The 23,731-nt window shown below is 38.8% G+C and overlaps 1 pseudogene; it reads right to left on the bottom strand.

Annotated features, from left to right (window-relative positions):
* LOC124620350 overlaps positions 1 to 23,731 on the bottom strand; it is a 64,436-nt pseudogene that overhangs the window by 115 nt on the left and 40,590 nt on the right.

Below are 23,731 nucleotides of genomic sequence, written 5' to 3'. Positions count from 1 at the left end.
AAATGCTTATACAAACATAAAGTTTCTTCAAAAAATGTATTTCTGACAACTTCCTGTCACAGATAATTTTCACTGAATGTTTCAACCCAGTTATATTGCTGATGAGAAGCAAATGTTGATCTTTTCCCTCTCTTCCTTCACCATCTCCTGTTTTGTTCACCTTGACATATTTCTACCAAAAAGACTACCCCAATGGATCCACTGCTTATATTTAACACACAGTAAATTCAGTGCAAATATTTCCTTAACACAGGATGTGCATTGACGAGCTTGAATTAATCAGAAAAATATAAACAGATACTAACCATTCCACAGCTCTTACAAAATACTTGCATTAAGTAATCATCAAAGCTACTTTTTGTACAGCAAGAGGACTAACAGTCAAAATGGTGCTACATGCTACAGGCAGTGCAATACAATTTATTTTACTCATTGCTACAGCAATAAATGTACTTATAAAAATATTCAGACTTAGACTATAATCAAATACAGAGAGAGAAAATATTCTAACTAAAGAGATATAGCAGCCATAGGCAGAAACAAATAAAAAAAAGTGATACTAATCTTAGCTTTGAGGACCAAAAGTTTCTTCATCTGGAAAATGTAAAAAGAGAAATGAGACTGTTCAAGAAATAAGGATGAAAATTTAGGATCTTGAGTCATGGAAGATGGATGGTTAAATGAATGAAAAAACTAGACTGGACATGATGAAATTCAGATGCGAAAGAGCAGCAGATGATGTAATTTTAAATGCTGAGAAATAAGATCTCTTCAAGAGGAGCCACCAAAAGGTCAAATAAGTGAAGAACAAGCTGAAAATACCGGTAAATGGGCTAAAATGGTGGCAAATAGATAAACGAAACAGAAAGATAGTGCTGAAGAACAGGCAACCAAACAACAACAACAACAACAACAATAACAATAACAGCACATTGTAGCAATATATAATAGCAGTCCCACAACATCTGGAGGAAGATTTTCCACTAACAGAACAATAAATTCATGAAGCCATCAAATCATTCCAAAACTTCAAAGCAACAAATGAAGACTCCACTACAGCAAAATTATTGAAATAGTCAGAACACACAAATGATCTACAACTGCTGTTTGAGAACATTTGGAAAGCTGAAGAGATTATTGAAAGCATTAATCCACAGCTATGAAAAAAAGGGGACACACAAAATGTCAACAATTGCAGAGATGCCTGACTTCTGCCAGTGGTATACAAAATATTATCAAAAATTCTCTGGACAGAGTTGTAGAAACTTTAGACAAATAACTGGGAGAATCTCAAGGAGCTCTAGAAAGGGAAGACCCTGCACAGAACAGATGTTTATTAGAAAATTGATAATTCTCCACAGACTGTTAATCACCAAACCAATAATAGTATCACATATTGGTTTCAAGAAAACATTTGATTTGGTAGGCAGAGAAATTATGGGTAAAATCATCAAAGAATTTTGTGTTAAAGCAAACATAATCCTCAAAACACTAGCAAATAGGGTGACTGAAGCTAAATTTATGGGAGAAGTATCTCAACCATTTGAAATAAAAACTGGTGTTAGACAAGGGGACAGTTTATCACCTTTACTGTAACACTACATTCTAGAAAAAATAGAAAGTTATTGGAATTTGGAGAAAAAAAATCACAAAATTGAACCAATAGTTTTAGGACGAAAAACAAATGGAATTAAGGTAAACTGCCTGGCTTCTGCAGATGATTCTGATATACTTTCAAAAAATCTGACAGACAGTTATTAAAAGAAATCTTTTGGAAGAAATAGCAAAGAGAGCTGGTCCCAAAATTTCAGACGAAAAAACAACATTGATGACAATTTCAAACAATGCATCAACATTCTTAGAAAAACAAAAATGTAAAATAGCATTAGTAAGTAAATTTAAATATATTGGACAAACTGTACAACAAAATGGACTAGAAGAATTAACAGTAGATGCAAGAGTCAGCAAACTGGAGAGAGCAAATCGTTTGACAAAGGATATTTACAACAAGAAATGTACAACTAAAAAAAACAAATTTAAACACTATCCCACAGTGGTATGACCAGGATGTTTACATGGATGAGGATGCCTAATGATGAACTATAAGCTGGACAGAACAGAGGTTCCACAAAGGAGCATTATTAGAAAATAATGGTTGCAATACAAGCTACAGATGGCTGGAAAATGAGAAGTAATGAGGAGATATACAAAAATTTTGAGAAAATATCAGAAGTAATGGCTAAAAGAAGATTAATCTTATTTTAGAGACCTCTACTGAATGAGTAGTTCTGGAAGAAGGAATCAATGATAGCATGGATTACAGAAATAAGAAAGAAACAACATCAAACAATCAGAAATAATAGAAAGAAACCTTTTTACAGATAACATACTGAATGTAAAAGGATCATCACCTCTACAAGATCAAAATTAATTTCATCCCTCTCAATAAGACTGTGAAAACCGGAAATAAATTTCATAAATATGATACTGCGAAGCTCAAAATCAATCAAAACGTAATGGAACAATGCCACCAGTAACTGACAGTTGAATCCCATAAATGGGCAGACATTGCCTCCATGATCCAACAAGCAGCTAATACTACAATCCTGACAGCTAAAAAGAGGAATCATACATGGTGGAATGAGGTTTGTGGTGAGGTGGTGGCCCAAACAGCAAGTGCATGGAAATAGTGGAACTCTACCAGGAGACCTGATGATTTTGATGTATTCCATGAAGTTCAAAAATATGCAGCCAGAACTCTACTGCATGAGAAACAGCAGTTAGAACAGATCGATCAGTGTTTCCAGATAAACAATGTCAGAGATTTCTATCAGACGTTCAAATCGAATTTGAAAGGATACCAAGCCCCTAGTTTTTGTTTTAGAGACGAAAATGGAAAGCTCAGTGTTGTGTACATAGTTCCGCATATTCAGCGCGTACACAAATTTCCCACTAGAGTGCGCCCCGCTAAGCACAACAGCGCAGGCGCAGCACTCGTCCATCTCCCCACTACGAGATGGTGCTGCCATAGAGACGGACCAAATTCTGCTTCCGCCGATCCGCGTATTAATATGTAACGCAGCCAATGAGATTGCTGCTAACATAGAACACTTTCTCCTCGCGCATCACACTCACGCAGTGATACATGAACGTGCGAGGTATTATAACGGGTGTAAAGACCTTCGATCAGTCAGTCTGCATTTGTCTGCACCAGTCTGCATTAGTCTGTACCAGTCTGCATTAGTCTGTACCAGTCTGTACGAGTTCTACAATTGTCTGTGCCAGTCCATAGTCAAGATCCAGTCTGCGCCTAATAAGATTACCATATTCCTGTACATAGCCATGAAGATAAATGTATAGACACTTTTGTCAAGTATCCGAGATATATGTAAGAATAAGATTAACGTACCAATACCAAAGGAACTTCAGATTGTCAATTGTAAATAGCATCCAGAACCAAGTTAAATAATTTTTATATTTGTTATTATTTTAATAAATGTGTGTGAAAATTAATCAAGTTCTATTTAAAGTTGGTCACCATCAATCTGCTACTCTAAGTGTGCAAGTGGCATTTCTATCGTCTGACCTAATGGCAGAAGATAAACATGCCATGATAAGACCACGAGACATATTGCTGACACTCGCTTACTTCGTTAGAGCAACAAGTCAAATAATCTGATGGTGTGTGTACTGAAGGTCTTACAGTACGCACACCACACTCGGCCTGACCAACAAAGAGAACTGCAAGATAATGTCTCGTTACTTTGAAAACCTACTTAATTGTGATGAACCGAAAGAAAGATTCCCTGTATGTGCCCCAATCCACAAACTACCCCTCATCTCCATCTAGTAAAGAGGAGACCAAAGAGATCATCAACAACTTTAAGAATAATAAGGCAGCTGGAGAGGATTCAATAGTGGTGGAACTACTGAAGCTGGCAAATAATGAAACTCTAGATATACTAGTCCAACTTTTTGAGGAGATCTGGAGAGCTGGGATGATACCAACTGAATGGCAGTCAGCTTTAATCCATCGTATACACAAAAAAGGTGATAAATAGAATGTCAATAACTATAAGGGTACCTCATTAGTATCTGTTCCATATAAGATTCTCTCCAAAGTGATACAGAATAGAATAGAAGATCATTGTAACCAACTGGTTGGGGACTATCAAGCTGGTTTCCGAAAGGGCGATTCTTGCACAGAACAGATCTTTAACCTGAAGAGCATGATCAGGTACAAAAAAAATTGGAAAAATAACTATGTGGTCATATTTGTTGATTTTCAGAAAGTATATGACTCCATCGACTGACAGGCAGTAATGAATATTTTGGAAAAGAAAGCTGATCAAACAAACTCTTACTAACACAGTGTCAAAAATTAAATTTATGGGTGAGGTATCTGAACCTTTTCAATTGTGTCTTGGAAAAGGTCATTCAAGAGTGGAGAAAGTTATTAGCCCAAGGAGAAACAAATGAAGAGTGGTTCAGACTTGGTCCTAAGAACAAAGGGGTGTGCATTGGCTGCTTAGATTTTGCGGCTGACCTAGCCATTTTTGCTAACAACATAGAGTCAGCAGTCAACAAGATAAATAGGCTGTCAGAAATTGCTGAAAAAAGTTAGACTCCAGATCTCTATTCAAAAGACAAAACATATGACGAACATCTGTGATGGACCTGAATGGATGATAACCAACCTGGGAAAAAATTGGATGAGTTAAGAATTTCAGGTATCTTGGTGAAGTCATCCACCTGGAGAATGGATTAAAAGAAGAAGCAATTGTCGGGATGAGGAAGTTAGACCAAGCATACCAACTGACAAAGAATACTTATAACAAAAAGTCTATGAGTATATGGGCCAAGTTCCAACATTATAATACAGTTGTAAAACCTGAGGGCTTATAAGCATCCAAATCTTTGACCACGAATAGACAAGGTAAGCTGAGCGGCTGGAAAAGCGTGAGTGTAGGATATTAAGGAAAATCCTAAGGTAATAGATGGGTCGATGGACAATGGCGAATGAGAGCAAATGAGGACTCGTGCAGCAAGACAGAACCTATCACAGCATCCATTACGAAGAAATGATTGTTATTTTATGGTATCTCATGAAAATGGACGGTGATCGACTAACAAAAAGAATATGGAGTTTCATCCCATCTAAGAAAACGAGGCCGAGATGGTTCAAAAAATGTGAAAAAGATCTTAAGCAGATTGGTATCTCAGAGAGAAATTCCTGAAAGGAACAAATTTAGAAGATTGGTGACCAACTACCAAGGTTTTAACATGGCATCAACATCCGAAAGACAGTGAGGACCATTATCTGAAGAGCATAAAAAGGCACTTCTTGCAGGGGCTCAGAAGATACTGGCAGGAAGTCAAAGCTGGAGCAAGAACAAGACCTGGACACTAGAGTGAAGTCGGTTGTTACCACGCAGTCCGTAGAGACTCACCTCAATAAAAAAAATAAGTAAATAAAAATAAAAGGCTTTCAATGCAGAAGAAATAGGGGATTGAGAACAACACGAATAGAATAAAGGGGGAAAAACATGAGGAGGAGATGGACGAGTACTGGAAAAACAGGAGACGACAAGGGAAGAAGAAGAAGTGAAGTTATTACATGATGAGAGATGGTGATTGGATTTGATTTGATTCAGTTTTCATTACATACACCGAAAAAATGAGATGATTCTCGAGGGTGTGGAACATGTCAGAATGTATAACACAAAACATTTTAATATAATGAATACTACCCTGATCATTTGTCATGAGATTGTCAAAATAGGTGAATACAATACAATAAACTGGAAAAGCTAATATTTACAGAATTAATACGCTGTCAGAATGAAACATTGTTATGCACTATTAATAAATTTATCATACACAAAATACCTAATTTTGACTGTTGCAACCAAGTGCTGTCAAAACTTAAATCTAACATATTTTTACTTAAGCTGGCCTTTCAGTCTCTGTTAGGATATTCATCTATAGAGTAGAAGGCATTGCCTATCAAAAAGTCATTCAAACTCTGTTTAAACTGTGCTTTATCTGAAACCAAGTTTTTAATGGTTGCTGGTAATTTATTGAAAATGTGTGTTCCTGAATATTGGACCCCCTTTTGGACCAACATAAGTGATTTTAGGTCTTTATGTAGATTTTTCTTATTCCTAGTATTGATAATATGTATTGAGCTACTTGTTGGAAATATAGATATATAACTTGCAACAAATTTCATTAAGGAGTAAGTATACTGAGAAGCAATGGTTGGAATTCAAAGTTCCTCGAATAGGTTCTACACGATGTTCTTCAAAGACTGGTCCCAGATACTCCATTGCACCATTCACCGAACCTGATAACCCCGAGCCGTCAGTAACAAAAATTAAGTCTTGCTTAAGAGATTTACAACACTACATGCACTTGTTACCAAAGTCTCATTTACTTTTAGAGCTATCTGTTCCACTTCCTTTTTGGCCCCACTTCTCTCTGTCTTCACTATATCTGAAACAGTTCTTATTTTGTTGCCCGATACAATTATCATTTTCTCTTAATAAAGCTACTTCGATTTCTGGATTACTTGATTCAATATTTTGCAGTATTCTTTGTAATGCATTACAATTCTAATATCAGAAACGTTCCTAGATAGTAGATACAGTCTCCTTTTTGCCCCACATGATATCTTTATTCCTTGTATAATCCATGGTTTATCTTTTGACTTCTGTGTGATCTGAGTTACCTTTAGGGGAAAACAATTTTCAAAAGAGGAGGTAACTTTATTAATAAATGCTTTGCATTTTCCATTTGAGTCAGGTAAACATCTCTCCAGTTCATGTCTTTGAGCAATTTCCTGAATTCCTCAATTTCTGGCTTATTTATTATCCTCCTGTACTCAGATTTAATATTTTTTTATCCTGACAAGTTTCAACATTTAACACAAGATGCTGCACGTCGTGATCAGATAGTCCATTTACTATTGGTTTTGTGATATGATGTTTTTCCCCTAGATTTGTTCATAAAGATATTATCAATAGCAGTCTCAGAGCATTTACATATCCTAGCTGCAAAGTTCACAATAGGAACTAAATTGAATGATAGTGTTAAAAACACCAGCAACCACTATTTCCCCTTCTTTTGTTTTTTACACAAGCTATTCCTTTCGCTTTGTGAAATGAAGCACTGCCTAGTTCCAAAACACAGGACTACTATGACAAGGTGAAATGTTCTCAGAGTGCTACATGTATGATAGTAAATGTAATCAGCACTATAGTTGTTTTCTGAGTAGTTATGCTGTGTGTGTTTCATTCAATCAGATGAAATGGAATAAAATCATCAATTTATTTATTTGGGCTCTTTATCACCAAGATACATTCAATGTTGGTTGAGGTTTATCTTTTGAATTCACTCCAGTGTAGTTTGTCAAAATTTTATCAGTTGTCAATGTACTTGTAACACAGTTTCCGAATTTACTGCCATCCAGGAAAGTATCGCACTCAAATTATTCTCAGAGACTGAGAGATGGCTGAAACCGAGAGCAGAAAGCTCTGACATATTTAGTGATTAATGGAATATATATCAGAAAGGCAGGTTAGACACTGTAGGAGAGGGAGTGTCCATTGTCTCTATTGAGGTCAAAGCTGATTGTGACAGTGAAGTTATCTGGTTGCGTATAACAAGTCTAGGTGAAATCACGTTAATTAATGGATAATCAGCCACCCAGTTCTGCTATGACAGTTTTGGAGCCATTCACAGAAAGTCTACAGACAGTAGCACATAAATACCTAGATCATGCAATACTAGTTGGAGGTGAATTTAGCCTACTGAGTATAGATGGTAGCCTATGGCTTCATTGCAGGGGGTGCAGTCAATCTTGTGAAGCACTTTTGAATGTGGTTTTCGAAAATTGTCTTGAGCACCTAGTTTGCCATGCCACATGCAATGGAAATATCTTAGACCTTGTAGTTACAAACAGGCCAGATATCATCAATGACTTCAGCATAGAGATGGGGATTAATAATCATGATAACATAATAACAACTAAGGTTACAAAAATTAATAAATCAGTCAAGAAGGCTAGGAAAATGTTCATGCCAGAAAGAGCAGATAAGCAGATGTTAGCATCTTACTTAGACAGAACTGACATCACTTAGTTCCATTAAGATGGACGTAGAGAGATTATGGTCAAAGCTTAAACAGATCGTGAATTGCACTCTCAACAAGTCTGTACCTAGTAAACGAATTAAGGATGCAAAAGAGCCACTGCGGTTTAACAATGAAATTTGGAAAATACTGAGGAAGGAAAAGCTACTGCACTCTTGGTTCAAAAGAGAATGCCAAATGGCAACAAGGAAAGGTTACTACCACTGTCATACCTCAGCAAAAGATCTGGCTGAGAAGCAGGGGAATTTATTGTCCTATGTAAAATCACTAAGTGAGTCAAAGAATTCCATCAAGTCACTTGACCAGTCTGGTGTGGCAGTAGGAGATAAATGTTTTAAATTTTGCATTTAAGAAATCATTCATGCAAGAGAATCATATAAACATACCGTCATTTGACAATAGCACAAAGACACCTAACAACAATCACCACAAGAGGCCAGCACTAGCACAAGTTGTTCACATGATATTCGTTGGACTGTTGCCTGTAAACCCGTCCCATGTCAGTGCTCTTGGAAGAGAGCTGTGGCAGTGACATGGCTCTGTTGTTGTTCCTGTGCAGTGATCTGCAAAGACGCGACGGTACGGGACGGGGGGTTGGGTCGAGATTCAAGCAGTGATTAAATACTTCATAAAGAAAGGTATGAAAGTGAAGGACATTCATGCCGATTTCCAGAAAACACCAGGGGACTCTGCTCCTTTGTCTTCAACTGTTGCCAAGTGGATAAATGAATTTCAATTTGGTCAGGAGAGCTTAGATGATGATCATCCATGAATAGGTCAGCCAAAATGTGTCACTACTCTAGAAATCATTGCAAAAGTCCGCATAATGATCAAGGAGGATCACCAATTTAGAGTGCATGAAATTGCTCACGCTTGCCAGATGTCATCTGAAAGGTATTCACAAGATGGGTGCCGCGACTCTTGACGCTGTGTCAAAAACGCATGAGAATGGACATATCACAACAATGTTTGGCCTGTTTTAGGAGAAACAAACAAGATCTTTTGTGCTGGTTTGTGACCACGAGGAAACTTTGGTTTACTACTATACCCCAGAGACAAAGCAACAATCAAGGCAGTGGAAACATGCTGAATCTCCGCCGCCAAACTCCTTCAGCGGGGAAGGACATGGCGTCAGTGTTCTGGGATGCGCCACCAAATTCCTTCAGCGGGGAAGAGCATGGCATCAGTGTTCTGGGATGAGAAGGGGATTCTGTTTGTACATTATCTCCCCACTGGGCAAACAATTACTGGAGAATACTATGCTAACCTTCTGGACAAATTGCAACAAATGATATGCGAAAAAGGCCAGGTTTAATAAGGAAGAAAGTCGTCTAGCATCAAGCAAATGCACGCTCGCATGCATGTACCATCGCCATGGTAAAATTACACAAACTAAGGTATGAATTGTTGCCACACGTGCCTCTTCCCTAAACTTAAAATTTTTCTTTGTGGATGAAGATTCACTTAAATGAAGAATTGATAGCCTGAGTTGACAACTATTTTATAGGCCTGGAGGAAAATCATTGTCGAGATGGGATCGAGGTATTGGAACACTGTTGGACCAAGTGAATTAATCTACAAGCAGGGTACATTGAAAAACAAAAAAGTTTCAGTGATATAAGTACATTTTTTCTATTCTGTTTCAAGAACTTTTCAAACCACCCTCGTAAGCATCCCCGACGCCTGAAATAATTAAAAACAAATAAGTCGCCAGTTGCAGATGGAATCTCAATTTGGTTTTACAAAGAGTGCTATATGGCACTGGACCCTTACTTAGCTTGTATTTATTGTGAATCTCTCACCCAGCAGAAAGACCTAGCAACTGGGGAAAAAAATACAGAGGCGTCTCCTGTATATACGAAGGGCGAAAGAACAGACCCGCGAAATTACAGACCAATACCCGTAACATCAGTTTGCTGCAGAATTCTTGAACATATTCTGGGTTTGAATCTAATCAGTTTCATAGAAACCAATAAGTTTATGTCCACAAATCAGTACAAAGCATCGCTCATGGGCAACTCAGCATGCCCTTTTGTCATACGACGTCTGTTCAAAAAATTCCAAAACTTTGTCCATAAAATTTTCTATGCTTATCTTTTAATTACTATGGATTGTCTCCTTCGAAATACTCTCCTCCACAATTGATACACTGCTCCCAATATCATTTCCACTTCCAGGAGCAGTCTTGACACACATCTTGCTGGGTCGCATAAAGTGCCGTCTGCGAATTTTCTTTTATCTCATCTACCATAGCAAAACTTCATCCTTTTCAACTTTGGAAATAAAAAGAAGTCTGCAGGGGTCATACTATTCTCGCAAGGAACATCTCATTCTCATTTGTGAGATCCAAAAGTTTTTTTGGTCTTGACTCATGAGCCGTGGAATGAACTTGGCGGCAACACAATGCATTCCAAGATGCTGTGTCATTTCATAACATGATCCAATTGAAATGTTACATTCTTCTACAATCTCTCAGACAGTGTATCTTCGACTGCCACACACAATTTCTTTGACGTTCCTGACACAAGCGTCATCAGGGGACATCTAAGAGCGTCCTGAACAAGGATTATTTTTGACTTTTGTAAAGCCATTTTAAAACGTGTGAATAATACATAACACCAAGTATGGCTTAAGCACTCATCGCTATAGGCTCCCTGCATCATTTGGTGTGTCTGTGTAAAGGTTTTCTTGAGTTTCACGCAAAATTTAATGCAGATGCATTGCTCCTCTAACTTTGCCATCACAAAATTCACAAACCCAGATTCCATATTTCTTGATTTCCGAGAAGCATTTGACATAGTGCCTCACTGCAGATTTTTAACAAAGGTACAAGCACATGGAATAGGTTCCCAGACATGTGAGTGGCTCAAAGACTTCTGAAGTAATAGAACCCACTACATTATCCCGACGGTGAGTGTCCATCAGTGACTAGGGTATCATTAGGATCATTCCAGGGATGTGTGATAGGAGCGCTATTACTCATATTTTCTATGTGCATAACTGATCTGATGGACAAAGTGGACAGTAATCTGTGGTTGTTTGCTGATGATGTTGTGGTGTATGGAAGGTGTCATCATTGAGTGATTTAGGAGGATAAAAGATGACTTGGGCAAAGTTCCCAGTTGGTGTGATAAATGACAGCTAACCCTAAATGTAGAAAAATATAAGTTACTGCAGATGAGTTGGAAAAACTAATCCATAATGCCAGAATCCAGCATTAGTAGTGTCATGAATGAAGTCACATTGTTTCAATATCTGGACATAACGTTGCAATGTGATATGAAATGGAACAAACTTGTGAGGGTCATGGTAGGGAGGGCGAATAATCATCTTTCGTTTGTTGGGTGGATTTTACTACAGTGTGGCTCAGCTGTGATGGACATCAGATATAGGATGCTAGTGTCTGGGATCCACAAGGGGTCGAATTAAAGCAGACATTGGGGTAATTCAGAGGCAGGATACTAGATTTGTTAACAGTAGGTCGAAACAACAACATACAAGTATTATGGAGATGTTTCTGGAACTCAAATGGGAATCCCTGGAGGGATTTTGAGGAACACTGTGCTGACTGCAGAACAATTCTGATTGCACCAACATACATTATGCGTAAGGACCACGAAGATAAGAGACGACAAATTAGGACTCATAGAGAGGCATATAGACATTCACTTTTTCCTCAATCGATTGGCAGATGGAACGGAAAAGGAACTGACTACAGTTGAAATAAAATTACTTGATAGTTGGCACTTCAAACGCCAATAAGAGTAGTCAGCGTCACACTTGAACTGTCTGCTGTTGCCAAACTCCACCAAAATTGGCCAGTCACTTCCAATTCCTGGTTCAGCATTCTTTCTTGATGTATTTGTATCCCGAATTACGAGCCCGACACTTTTATTATGTATTTCATGACACGCGATAGCTACACCAAAAACAACACACATTAACAATGCTAATGAAAGACACACATTTCATTCATAGCACTAACCAAACACTACCGAATAACTCAGCACAAGGTGTAATTCAGTATCATACATATAGTTATCATATTCACAGAGATCATCTTACATTAGATAAGCTTTTCACTACATTGTGTGAAACTGAAATTTTTAAGGTTGCAGTTCATAGTTGCAACTGGGTCACTACATTCACATATATAAATACTTCATGCAGTGCTGTGGCATAGCACAATGGTTGGCAGATTAATCTAATGTGTAGCATGTCGTAGGTTTGAATCTCATCAATGTAGCAAAATTTTTATTTCTAAATCTAACCAAAAGAGTGTGATTATTATTTTCATTCAATTAATTGGTTTAAATGTATTTTTTTATTTTTAATACTTTGCTGCATCATTTTTCATCATTGTTTTGACTGTTCTATTTGGTCTTATTTTTCTTCCTGTCACTATTTCTTCATTTGGAATCTGCCTCAGTCATCTATAATCCACGAACAAGTGCCCACATGGACTGTTCACTGGTTTCTAACATGGCAGCATGTGCAGCTAGAGTAAGGATAGTTACAGGTAACAAATGAAACGGAGAAATTTTAATTTGCTTTCAGCCCTGAAATTGAGTTTTTGTTGTCTTGAGTTTACCCTTAAGCGTTAGCTTTAATCGCCATGAACAAAGCGATCATGATATTAGTACTGCTGCAGACTGTTGACCACAATTTTCTCAGCTGGGTTAGGACACAAGTTTACAGTCAGGGATACAAAACGGGTCGTCTTCCCCAGTTCAGTCACTGGTCACTTTAAATCAATAGTCGACAGAGTATCCAACATTTCTGACATACCTTGCACCAGCCACTAGAAAAATTGCTCTGTGTTAAACGTTTAACATAATTTGTGAAGTGAGCCGCTTGTTTGTTGTCACCTGTAACCAAACGGTAGCTGGTAGCCAATGTGGCAACATTGTTGCGGCAAGTGATTGATGTCAACTATCAAGTAATTTTATTCAGACTATTGTAGTGAGACAGGGTACCTTCTGCCATGCACCATATGGTGGCTAGTGGAGTATGTATGTAGATGTGGAATCAGTCTTTCCTTCTCATCCCATCTGGAAAGTCTCCCCTGATCTGCAGTTCTGGGTAACTTTCTCAAAATCTACAATTTTTCCTAGACCTATCCTTCACCCCTCTTCCTTCCACTTCAACCCTTCTGCCTGAAGAATGAGCTACTGGCTCTGAAAGCTTGCCTAATTATAATCTTCTTTTATGTGTGTGTTCTGCCGCCACTTAGCAAGTAGATTGTTTATCTATCCAATTCAATTATCATGTAACCAAAAGCTGCATTTAACACACCAAGTCTCTTTTACCAATCACTTTTAATATGTCCTACAGAATGTACTGGCTATCCTGTCCTTTTTTGAGATTACTGTTTTGTTGTACTTTTCTACAGGCATCGTCTTACTTATTAGGAGTCAGTTCCTTCATGTTGTTGTTGTTGTGGTCTTCAGTCCTGAGACTGGTTTGATGCAGCTCTCCATGCTACTCTATCCTGTGCAAGCTTCTTCATCTCCCAGTACCTACTGCAACCTACATCCTTCTGAATCTGCTTAGTGTATTCATCTCTTGGTCTCCCTCTACGATTTTTACCCTCCACGCTGCCCTCCAATGCTAAATTTGTGATCCCTTGATGCCTCAAAACATGTCCTACCAACCGATCTCTTCTTCTAGTCAAGTTGTAGAGCTGCATGTACTCGGGAAAAATTACGGCTGTAGTTTCCCCTTGCTTTCAGCCGTTCGCAGTACCAGCACAGCAAGGCCGTTTTGGTTAATGTTACAAGGCCAGATCAGTCAATCATCCAGACTGTTGCCCCTGCAACTACTGAAAAGGCTGCTGCCCCTCTTCAGGAACCACATGTTTGTCTGGCCTCTCAACAGATACCCCTCCGTTGTGGTTGCACCTACGGTACGGCCATCTGTCTCGCTGAGGCACGCAAGCCTCCCCACCAATGGCAAGGTCCATGGTTCATGGGGGGAGTTCCTTCATAGTCAACAGTTAAGGAATGGGTGGCTGAATTCATATGTAGCATATGTCTCTGTAAGATGACTCATGAACAACTTCCTAGAATTACAATCAAATACGAAAATGCTGAGAAAGAACACAGTGTGATATTGCAAGATCAGTAATTAAAAAGATGTGCAAAACATTTGATGCCGTGGCCATACCAGAAAGTGAGTGGCATGTCTGTTGAAGCCTGACTACAACCTAATGTGAAAAACAATTTGGGACAATCTGACACACAACTGATTCTATGCACCAATCTGTTCCCGTGGATGAAATGAAACAGCAGTTGCACAAAAATAGCCAAGGTGACTTAATCGGAGAGAAAGAGTGGTCATTGTTTTCTAGGATGCAAAAGGGATTTCTATTTTAGATTAGCTTGCAAGACTGAAACAATACCTCACAAATACAATGCAAGTATTCTGACTCAACTGGATGAAAAAATATGGAGCCAAGACCCAGGGGGAAAAAAAAAGTTTATTGTCAGTGAAATGCATATGGTCACAAAGGCACTTTCACAATAGGAAAACTGGGAGTTTCAAGTGTGAAGTCTTCAAATATCTATTCCATTCTCCAATTTTTTCACATTCTGACTTTAGCTTCTTCTTCTTTTCTTTTTGTATGAATGATTCACTTAAGACTACATGCGTCACAGCTCAAAACCGTTTTGTGAGTCAACAACTGGATATGTTTTCACTGGTCTGTCTCTTGTAACTCCGTTGGACATGGAGGTAGCAAATGAGGATGTAGGATGTCCATGACATACTGCTGTGCTGTCAGAGTGACCTGAAGTCATATCCGATGCTGCCCCACACGCCCTCTCCCTATGTCGTTGTCATACTCACTGACAACTGTCATCGCGGGTCTTGCAGAATGTCTCACTGCTGGTCACATGACAGGTGCAGGTGTGAAAGGGTTACTATGTGCTCGGCGTACATTACAGCAATTCTCCCATGGGCTCGTCAGACACGGTAAACCGGAAGCTTGCTGACAAGCACACCACCCTTACGTTCCCAAGCAGTCCAACATGGGGCCACTACCACATCTGAATGACTCACAAATCTGCATATTGCATAATTCAATCAGCCTGGCAAATGGAGACACCCAATTAGGCCCCTTCAAATTTTGTTGCGTGCTGATAATGCTGACTCACAGAAGTACAGGGCATCTGTGTCCTTCACAGGGATCACTCAACATCTTACACTCTTCACATCTCTTATAGCTCCTACCATTCTTGGTAACAATCCGAGACACAAACAAAGCTAATGCAATCTGGTGGCCTTTGTATCCATTTCAGAGAGTTGCGACTCTCATAATTTACCACTGGTATGCACACTCGTGAAACTACGTTGCTTCAGGGAGCTTCCCTTTTTTTTCTTCAAGCTGTTTAGTTCTTTGAATCCATTTTTCTTGTAGCTCAGAATAATTATTTTATTGTGTAGCAAACTTACAGACTAGCATTCTGGTCTGAGCTGTCGGAGTTGGCGGTCATGTGTGTGTGAGGTGTGCTTGCTTGTGTGAATGAATGGTGTGTATTTCTATTTCTTTTTCTGATGAAGGTTGTGGCCAAAAGCTTATGTGTAAGTGTCTTAACTGTGCCTGTCTGCATTTTAACGTGCCATCTTTATGGTAATTAGCACTCTATCTTTTCCTACACTGCTGATATTCCAACCTGGAGTTTCCATTGTTTGAACTTACGGTCTACTGTTTTATGTTGCAGTGCACTTCTCCAAGTGTAATACACAAATGTTGCCTTAGGAAAGAGTCACAATAACATCCATGTCTACCGTTTGCTATTTTTTATGAAATAGCACATCACACTCGAAATTTAACTTAGCCAATGAAATAAGTTTGAAGATTTATTGTGTGTAAGAGACACGAGGGCCCACTGTGTGGGAAATGTGGGAAGTTCTGTGCAGAGATGGAGTTATCCACAGACGCAGTAAGTCTTGGGAGCTATACGGGTGTTTAAACATCGACACCTGCTGGGATGAGGGGCCACTTACTCTGAGGTGGCGCTGTGCCAGCAACGAGCTCGACCCATTGATTAGCACCACAGATGACAATGAGCAACCAGCTGCTTCTCTGTGCAGAGATATAAAATTTATCGATTTTGGACATCTTTTGACAATCTGTCACATGGAGAACAATGTTTACTCTGGCAATTTTAACACTAATCTACTGTTCTGCAACATATTAATGTGAAATGTTGTCTATGATGTTGAAGCGTGTAAGTTAAACTGATATCTGAGAATTTGTTGTTTTTGTGGCACTATCTGGAAAATGACCTCTCTTGCAGCTCCAAGCATAAATGTCAAGTGAAGAAGAATAATTAGCACAGCACACTGGAACCGAGTAGGGATCCGGTTTACTGCTCGGCCACTAAATTAGCATATTGTGAGTACACCAGAATAGACGCTGTACACACTTGCATATACTACATACACAAGTACAAGCATCGATCAAGCTACTGTGAAACTGCACTCTGTGTGACTCATCACTACATCAGAATACTGTAAATGTGGTGATTCCAATTTCTTAAGGTCTCTTCCTGTTTGTTTTCATCAGTAGGATCTTATTTTTCAAGTATGTGGGAATCCAATGAGCTGCCTGTTTGGATACATTCTTTCTGTATGTCCCACAAGTTGGATTCCTTGGAGACACATTGTAACAAGAGCTTTTAGGAATTTGCCTGGAGATTTCACACTGGGTTCTGTGTGATGTATCCCATCCTTTATTCTTGGACCTAAGATTTTTACTACAATTTTACATTCTTCTAATTCAGTTTGCTGTTTTCATGTCTTGTGTTGGACAAAGAGTCTCTCTCATGCATAAAGAAATTCTAATTTGATCACTGTTGTACAATGTTAGATTTTAGAGTTCCAGGAAAAATACTTTTAGTTAACTGAGAGACAGTTTGTACTTTCTGAAGTCTGGATTCTATGGCCTTCTTTTCATTATGATGTTCAGTGGTCTTTTTCACCAAATTATTTAAACTATTTAACACCGAATACTATGTCATTGCCTATATAAGTTCACCCAGTGCCATTTTGGTATCAGCCAAGAATTTTTTCTCCAGGTGAAATTAGTAGTCCAATTTTCCTAGCTTGCTCCCTTAATATTTCAAATTGCTTTAGCATATCAGTGATGTTTTTGTCAATTAGTATTATGTCATCGGTATAGGTTACACAATATAATTCTATCTTTAAGTTTACGTTCTAGTCAGTGTAATAGTGCACCTGCTCTTCTCCATTGTCTTACAATTTTCTTAGGGGCATAGTTGAATAGCAATGTGATATGCCATCCCATTTTCATATTCTTATGTCTGTCTTAAATTACACTGCTTGAAAAAAAGTGAGACACTCAGAAGGTGGGGAGAAAACAAATTGAAACATAGCTAATTTAGAGGGTATGTGATGTTATTTCAGTGATAACAAAACAGAGTCAAATTTACACAGAACTTATCAGTTTGAGCCCACTTATCAATACAGCAATGCACCCTGTCTGGCCTGGACAGTGCGGGAGGATGTCGTATAGCTGCTGTATACCCTCCTGAGAAAGGTGATCCACAACTGTTGTAACTGGACATTGCAATCATGGATACAGGCAGTGGGATGGAGTTGACGTCCATGTTGGTCCCATAATGTTATATCGGGGACAGATATGGGGATTTTGCTGGCCACAGGAGTATATCAACATCACACAGACAATTTAAAGAGACACACACTACATGTGGACAAGCACCGGCCTGTTGAAAAATAGCACCACAATACTATTACACACTGCTGTACCATCAGAGTTCCCACGGCCATTACAAGCCGTGACCTGAAGTCATACCCAATGGCTCCCCACACCATGGGACTCCTTTGTGACCCACCCCCCCCAAAATGTGGAAGAATGGGACCTCTCCCCATCTCCCCGGGTCACTGTCAAACTTCTCCACGATAGTCATTTGGAGCAGTGCAGGACTGGGACTCATCAGTGAACATAATGTGACGCCATTCATTAGCAGTCCATACTTCTTGATCATGGCACCACTTCACATGCAGTCATTTGCTTGGGTGTTAATGGCAGCCTATGCGCAGGACGGCAATTCCATAGTCTGGCTGCTCCTAGCTGTATGACACAGCATGTTGCAAGGAGACTATTACAGTGAACTCCTGTTTATCCGAAATGATCAGGACGGTGGTCAGTTCCGATAACGAAAATTCCAGATAAATCAAAGTCCCCCTGTTTTCACATGTGAACACTCCAAATTGCGTCAATATTGCGAAATACGATCGTAAAACGTGCGTAGGGTATGTAAAACATTACTGATATGGTTGCAAATAACCCTACACTTTTTTACTGAAAAAATTGTGTTGACATGTTAAAAAGGCACCAAACTATGATTGAAAACTCAAAGTTTTTAAATGCTGTATAACAAAGCTCGTTTATTTTGCATTCTTACAGAAAAAATCTCCCTTATTTGGCAGCAGGAAAAAACAGGAGTTTTAATTTTATTACCTACTCTTTTGAATAAAAAATAAACTACTGAACAAAATTATGAAACAAATCTAGAGATTACTCAAAGGAACGAAAAGTCTGTCCAGAGGAACTTTCAAGAAAAGTAAAAAAAAAAAAAAACTTTTTAAGTTATGGACATAGAAGTTCTAGGATGCTTCATTAGAGTTTATTTTTTGGTAACGAAGTCACGAATGTCTTTTTTTCTTTTTTTTTTTTTGCTTGAGAAACTATTGCTGCAACAATACATCTCCAACGTTGAAATCAAACTATTTCAGGATAAATCGTCTCCTCCTGTTGGCTGATGTACTCCAGGGCAGTTTGGATCACTTCGTAACAGAATGTGTGAGGAATATTTTTCTTTGATTCATCATCAGAAACATAGTCTTCTAACGCTTTATGATCGGTTACAATTTGGACGATTTCATCCTCAGTCACATGAAAAAATGCCATTTTCCATCCACTCTTCAATGTCTTCGAAGTGTGTGTCTTTACAACCAGCTTCTCCAGTAAATTCACCAAAATTATGTCAGCTTGAGTTTCGGTGTTGTCTCCTCCTTCCCACCACTTAGGTTGCCTTACGATCTAAGAGTTTTTTCCAAGACCTAACAAGAGGAACTGGAGGAATTAGATTCCAAGCTTCAGCAATCAATGAATGACACTTAAAACATCAATTTTTTTAAGAGCTTCCACAAAATCATCTGCAGCATCAATCACACCTATTAAGTATTCCAGCATCTTGTGTCTGTAATGTTTTTCCATCACCTCAAGAATACCTTGGTCCATCGGTTGACATAGAGATGTGACATTTTGTGGAAGAAATACAACTTTGATATCCCCATCTTGCAGATCACCTGGGTGAGAAGGAGCATTGTCCACAAGAAGTAGCGCTTTTCAAGGAAGTCCTTTTCCTTCCATGTAATTTACTACAGCTGAAACAAACTCTGCCTGGAACCACTCTCTGAAGATGGCACGGCACTGTTCATACATGCCTTAAGACTGATTCGTGTACCTCAGTGGGAAAGCTGGTTGGTTGGTGTCTAAATGCTCTTGGTGTTTTGGATTTGCCAATTAAAGTAAGACACAGTTTATGATTGCCAGTGGCATTACTGCAAGCGAGGACAGTAAATCTTTCTTTGATTTTTTTGTATCTGGAAGCCATTTCTTCTTCTTTAGAGGCAAGGGTTTTCGTTGGCAGCATTTTGTAATTCAACCCAGTTTCATCACATTTGTAAAGTTGATTGTCAGTATAACCTCCTTTGTCAATGATTGTGTGCAGTTTCTTCTTAAAATCAGCATAGCAGCTTCATCCCCAGATAATGATTTGGCACTGATGGCAATTTCATGGATGCCATGCTGCTTCTTGAAATGATCCTGCCAGCCATTACTTCCGAGGAATTCTTGCTTCTTTCCTTCTATCAGCTCATTAGCTCATTTTGACAAATTAGAGGACCTGAAACTGACACACCTTTGGCTCTTATTTATTCGTGCCACAAAAATAATGCCTCTTCTAACTGAGGATGTGCACCTTTTCTCATTGTTTTTCAAGATTTCACTGCGCTGCCCAATGCTTGGATGGAACAAAAATTTTTCAATTCCTGATCGATTTGTCTTCCGATCAGTAATTGTACTCCTACTCTGCAGCAACTTTTGTGGGTGGCTCACCAGCATCAATTCTCTGCAAAGTGTGATGATCTTTTTCCAACAAGATCACATTCATTTTATGTTACGTGCCCGTAGTCACGTTCAGTGTTCTTTTTACAGACACTCGACTGAGTCCTTTATGGTTTTTGGCCCCTTTTATCTCTGGACACTTTAAGGCACATAGTGGGAGCACAAAACCTCAAATCAGAAACACACAAATGCACAACTTGACAACACTCGAGATGCACTAGACAAACTTTTGATTTTTGAAACCAGGCTGTGGCAGCCATCAAATGAAAGCATTCGATACATCTATGCCATTTCCTCTGTTCTACCCAAGCCCACGTGGCAACACAACAGGGTGTTGTATGTTCACTGTTAAACACTCAGCTTTGATGTACCGACAACAAGTGGAAAGTGTTAGGTGGCGCACTCTAATTGTCAGTTTCGACAGGCCTACGTTGTGCTCCATAGAACAATACTGTATGTACTGTACTTCCAAGGAGTTCCAATAGATGGCAGTGGCATGAAACCATGCAATACGAATAAGAAACGCACTAGAGCTTCAACCAACACACGCACGAATTGACGATACTTGGACTTTTGACACGCACCAGTGCACTGATTAGCAGTAGATTGCCAAAAAACACCAGCAAATGCTTGGCTCCAGGTGCACGCAAATTGAAACTTGTCAAGTGTCAATCTAGCTAGCCAAAAGTGTAGCTGCACGAGAGTTTACTGTACTTGTTCTCAGATGGCAGTCACAGACGTGAACAGGTTACAATGTACTCAGTACACTACACAGTGATGCTCTCTTGTAGTGGTCTGATGTAGTCAACTGGAACATTGATGATGAGTAAGCCCTTACTTTCCAACATCAGGCCACTGTCAGATCCAAATACTCCAAAAATACAGATGTTGCAAGGTTTAACCAGGGGACCAAATGGACATCCACAATGAGGTTTCTTTCAAACTCTCATCAGATAATGCTGTCTCACACCAATATGCAGCACCTTCATATCCTCCAGAGTGATGATTCAACATCTGACGCTATTCACATCCCTTATATACCACACGATGCTTGCTAAACAGCAATAAAAAAAAAGAACACTAATGAATAATGAAGGAAAAGACAGACTGTTACTTACCATAAAGAAGATACCTTAGGCTGCAGATGGGAAGAATTAAAAGACACTTACATAAAGCTTTCAGCCACAGCCTTCATCAGTAAGTAGTAATCTGTCTTTTCCAACATTGTTGATATTCCTACTGGAGTTTCCATTGCTTCAAGGACACTGATGCTTTTCTGTGAGTGTTTGCTTTATGATGTTTTCTGCATTTTAGCTTTTTTTTTAAAAAATAAAAAAAAGAAAGAAAGAAAGAAAAAAAAAAAAAAAGATTTGTTGCTGGAAAACTTCTGAAGTCCAATAAAGGAGTTACAACAGCCATATATGGTTATCTGGTGGACCTTGCAGAACCAAATTCTAGGGCTGAAATATACTGTTGACCAATGGGCATTAATCAGAATGAATACTAAATAAAAAATTAAATCCAAGTTTACACAAAAAACACAGGTTCTATCACTGTTGCTTTTCATTCTATTTTGCTCTTATGTTTGCTATGACTTGTTAAGCAGAAATTTTCTTTCTATCTACAGAGTTACATTTGCTGTAATGTATCTTACCTCGATGTTGTTTCTTCTTTCTTCTCACTGCTGCCCCAATCATGGCAAGCAAGTCATCCTCACTGCATTTGCTTCGTATTGCATCTCTGAAACAACAGTTAAAACACCCGTTAAACAGTACCAGGCAATTACCACACAGTGAAATGTTGGTACACTAAAACGGAAGAAAAACTTTGCAGAAATCTTCAACAGTAATCTTGTAGTCTGCAGTAGGCAACAGCAGGATAACAAACCCACTGGACAAGAATGGGAAAGTCATGATAGAAGTTACTTTCATTTTTATAAATAAACAGGTATCTTACACAAATGCTCAAGAGTATACATAGGATCTCGGGCTGAAGAGGTGGAGCAGAAACTGACATTAGTTTTGTTGAAGAGGGAGTACTGGAACACAGCACAATTTCTTGCAAAATGAAGCCAAATTTATTGATAAACTCTTAATTAATTGCCAAGCTCACTAATGTGACCATTTTATAACAGGTACTTACTGCTTGGAGTATATGTGACTTTTCAGGCTTGCCTAATAGATCTGTTGCAAAAACACTTTGGGTTTCCCACCAGATAACATTATGCAAGTCCCTCCCTCAATATTTCAGTGACACAACATTTTGGCATCTTCAGGTGGTGGTGATTTCCACCATCACTGCTGCAAGATGCAACTGGCAATTTCCACGTGACAGCTTTGAAATTTATCATGTGGATGACTATGACCATCATATTTAGAATTCAGAGGATTTCATAGAATACCTGAAGATGCTTAAACTAGAACTTTCAGATCTTTTAGTTAGCTCAAATGTTATATCATTACTTACAAAAGTGCCCCTGCAGCCCTCATTAGAGGTTATTAGCAGCAAGTTTGAGAAAGAAATTGTGATGCTGTTTAAACATGTGCATACCTCATCCAACTTCTTATGTAACACCAACTACTTTAATCAAGTGGACAGTGTTCCCATGGGAGATCCTCTATTTCCCTTAGTAAATATCCAACATTCCTCCTTCTGGCAGAATGCTGAAGAGACATTTGTGGTGTGGCCCACATAATACAGACACTACCTATGTCCCTGCAGCATTTGCACTCGCTCCATCTGAATATTCAGTTCACTGTGGAAGTACAAAAAGATAGCAGCTTACCATTCCTGGATGTCACGGTTAGAAGAAAAGCTGACATAGCACTGGGGCTTAGTCTCTACTGCAAACTGATACACGCAGAGTTATATTTGAGGTCCAAAAGTTGCCGTCACCCTGCACAATGTGGTAGTGTCTTACACTCCCTGGCACATAGAGCACACGTGATTTCAGATACCGACAGTCTGCCTGGTGAACTGTAACACCTAAGAACAGTGTTCCAGCAGAATGTTTATTCTTGTAAACAGATTTGCAATGTGTTCTGAGCAAAGCAAGTTCAGTGTAGGGATGTAAATGAAGATACTTAGACAAGCACTGCAAATGGCTTTCTTGCCATATTTCAGTGGCATGTTTTCAAAATTAAAAGAATCGCTAAGAGAAACAGAATCAAGTGTATTTTTCGTCTACCAGCAAAACTAAGGAATTGTTTGTGTTCAGTTAAAGACAATCTTGACCTTAGAAAACACAGATCATATATAAGATCTGATGCCATTATGGGAAACCTTATATAGGGCAGATACCTCACATTGTGCAAGAACACTGTGTTCAACAGCGCTGACAAAAATGCCACCCAGTAAATTAATGGTAGTAGAGCACTGCCTGAATACAGGGCACCACACGTT

The sequence above is a fragment of the Schistocerca americana genome, chromosome 6 (assembly GCF_021461395.2).
Source record: "Schistocerca americana isolate TAMUIC-IGC-003095 chromosome 6, iqSchAmer2.1, whole genome shotgun sequence".
Lineage (NCBI taxonomy): Eukaryota > Metazoa > Arthropoda > Insecta > Orthoptera > Acrididae > Schistocerca > Schistocerca americana.
Note: the sequence above shows the minus strand (reverse complement) of the source record. Positions and strands in the feature narration are given on the sequence as shown.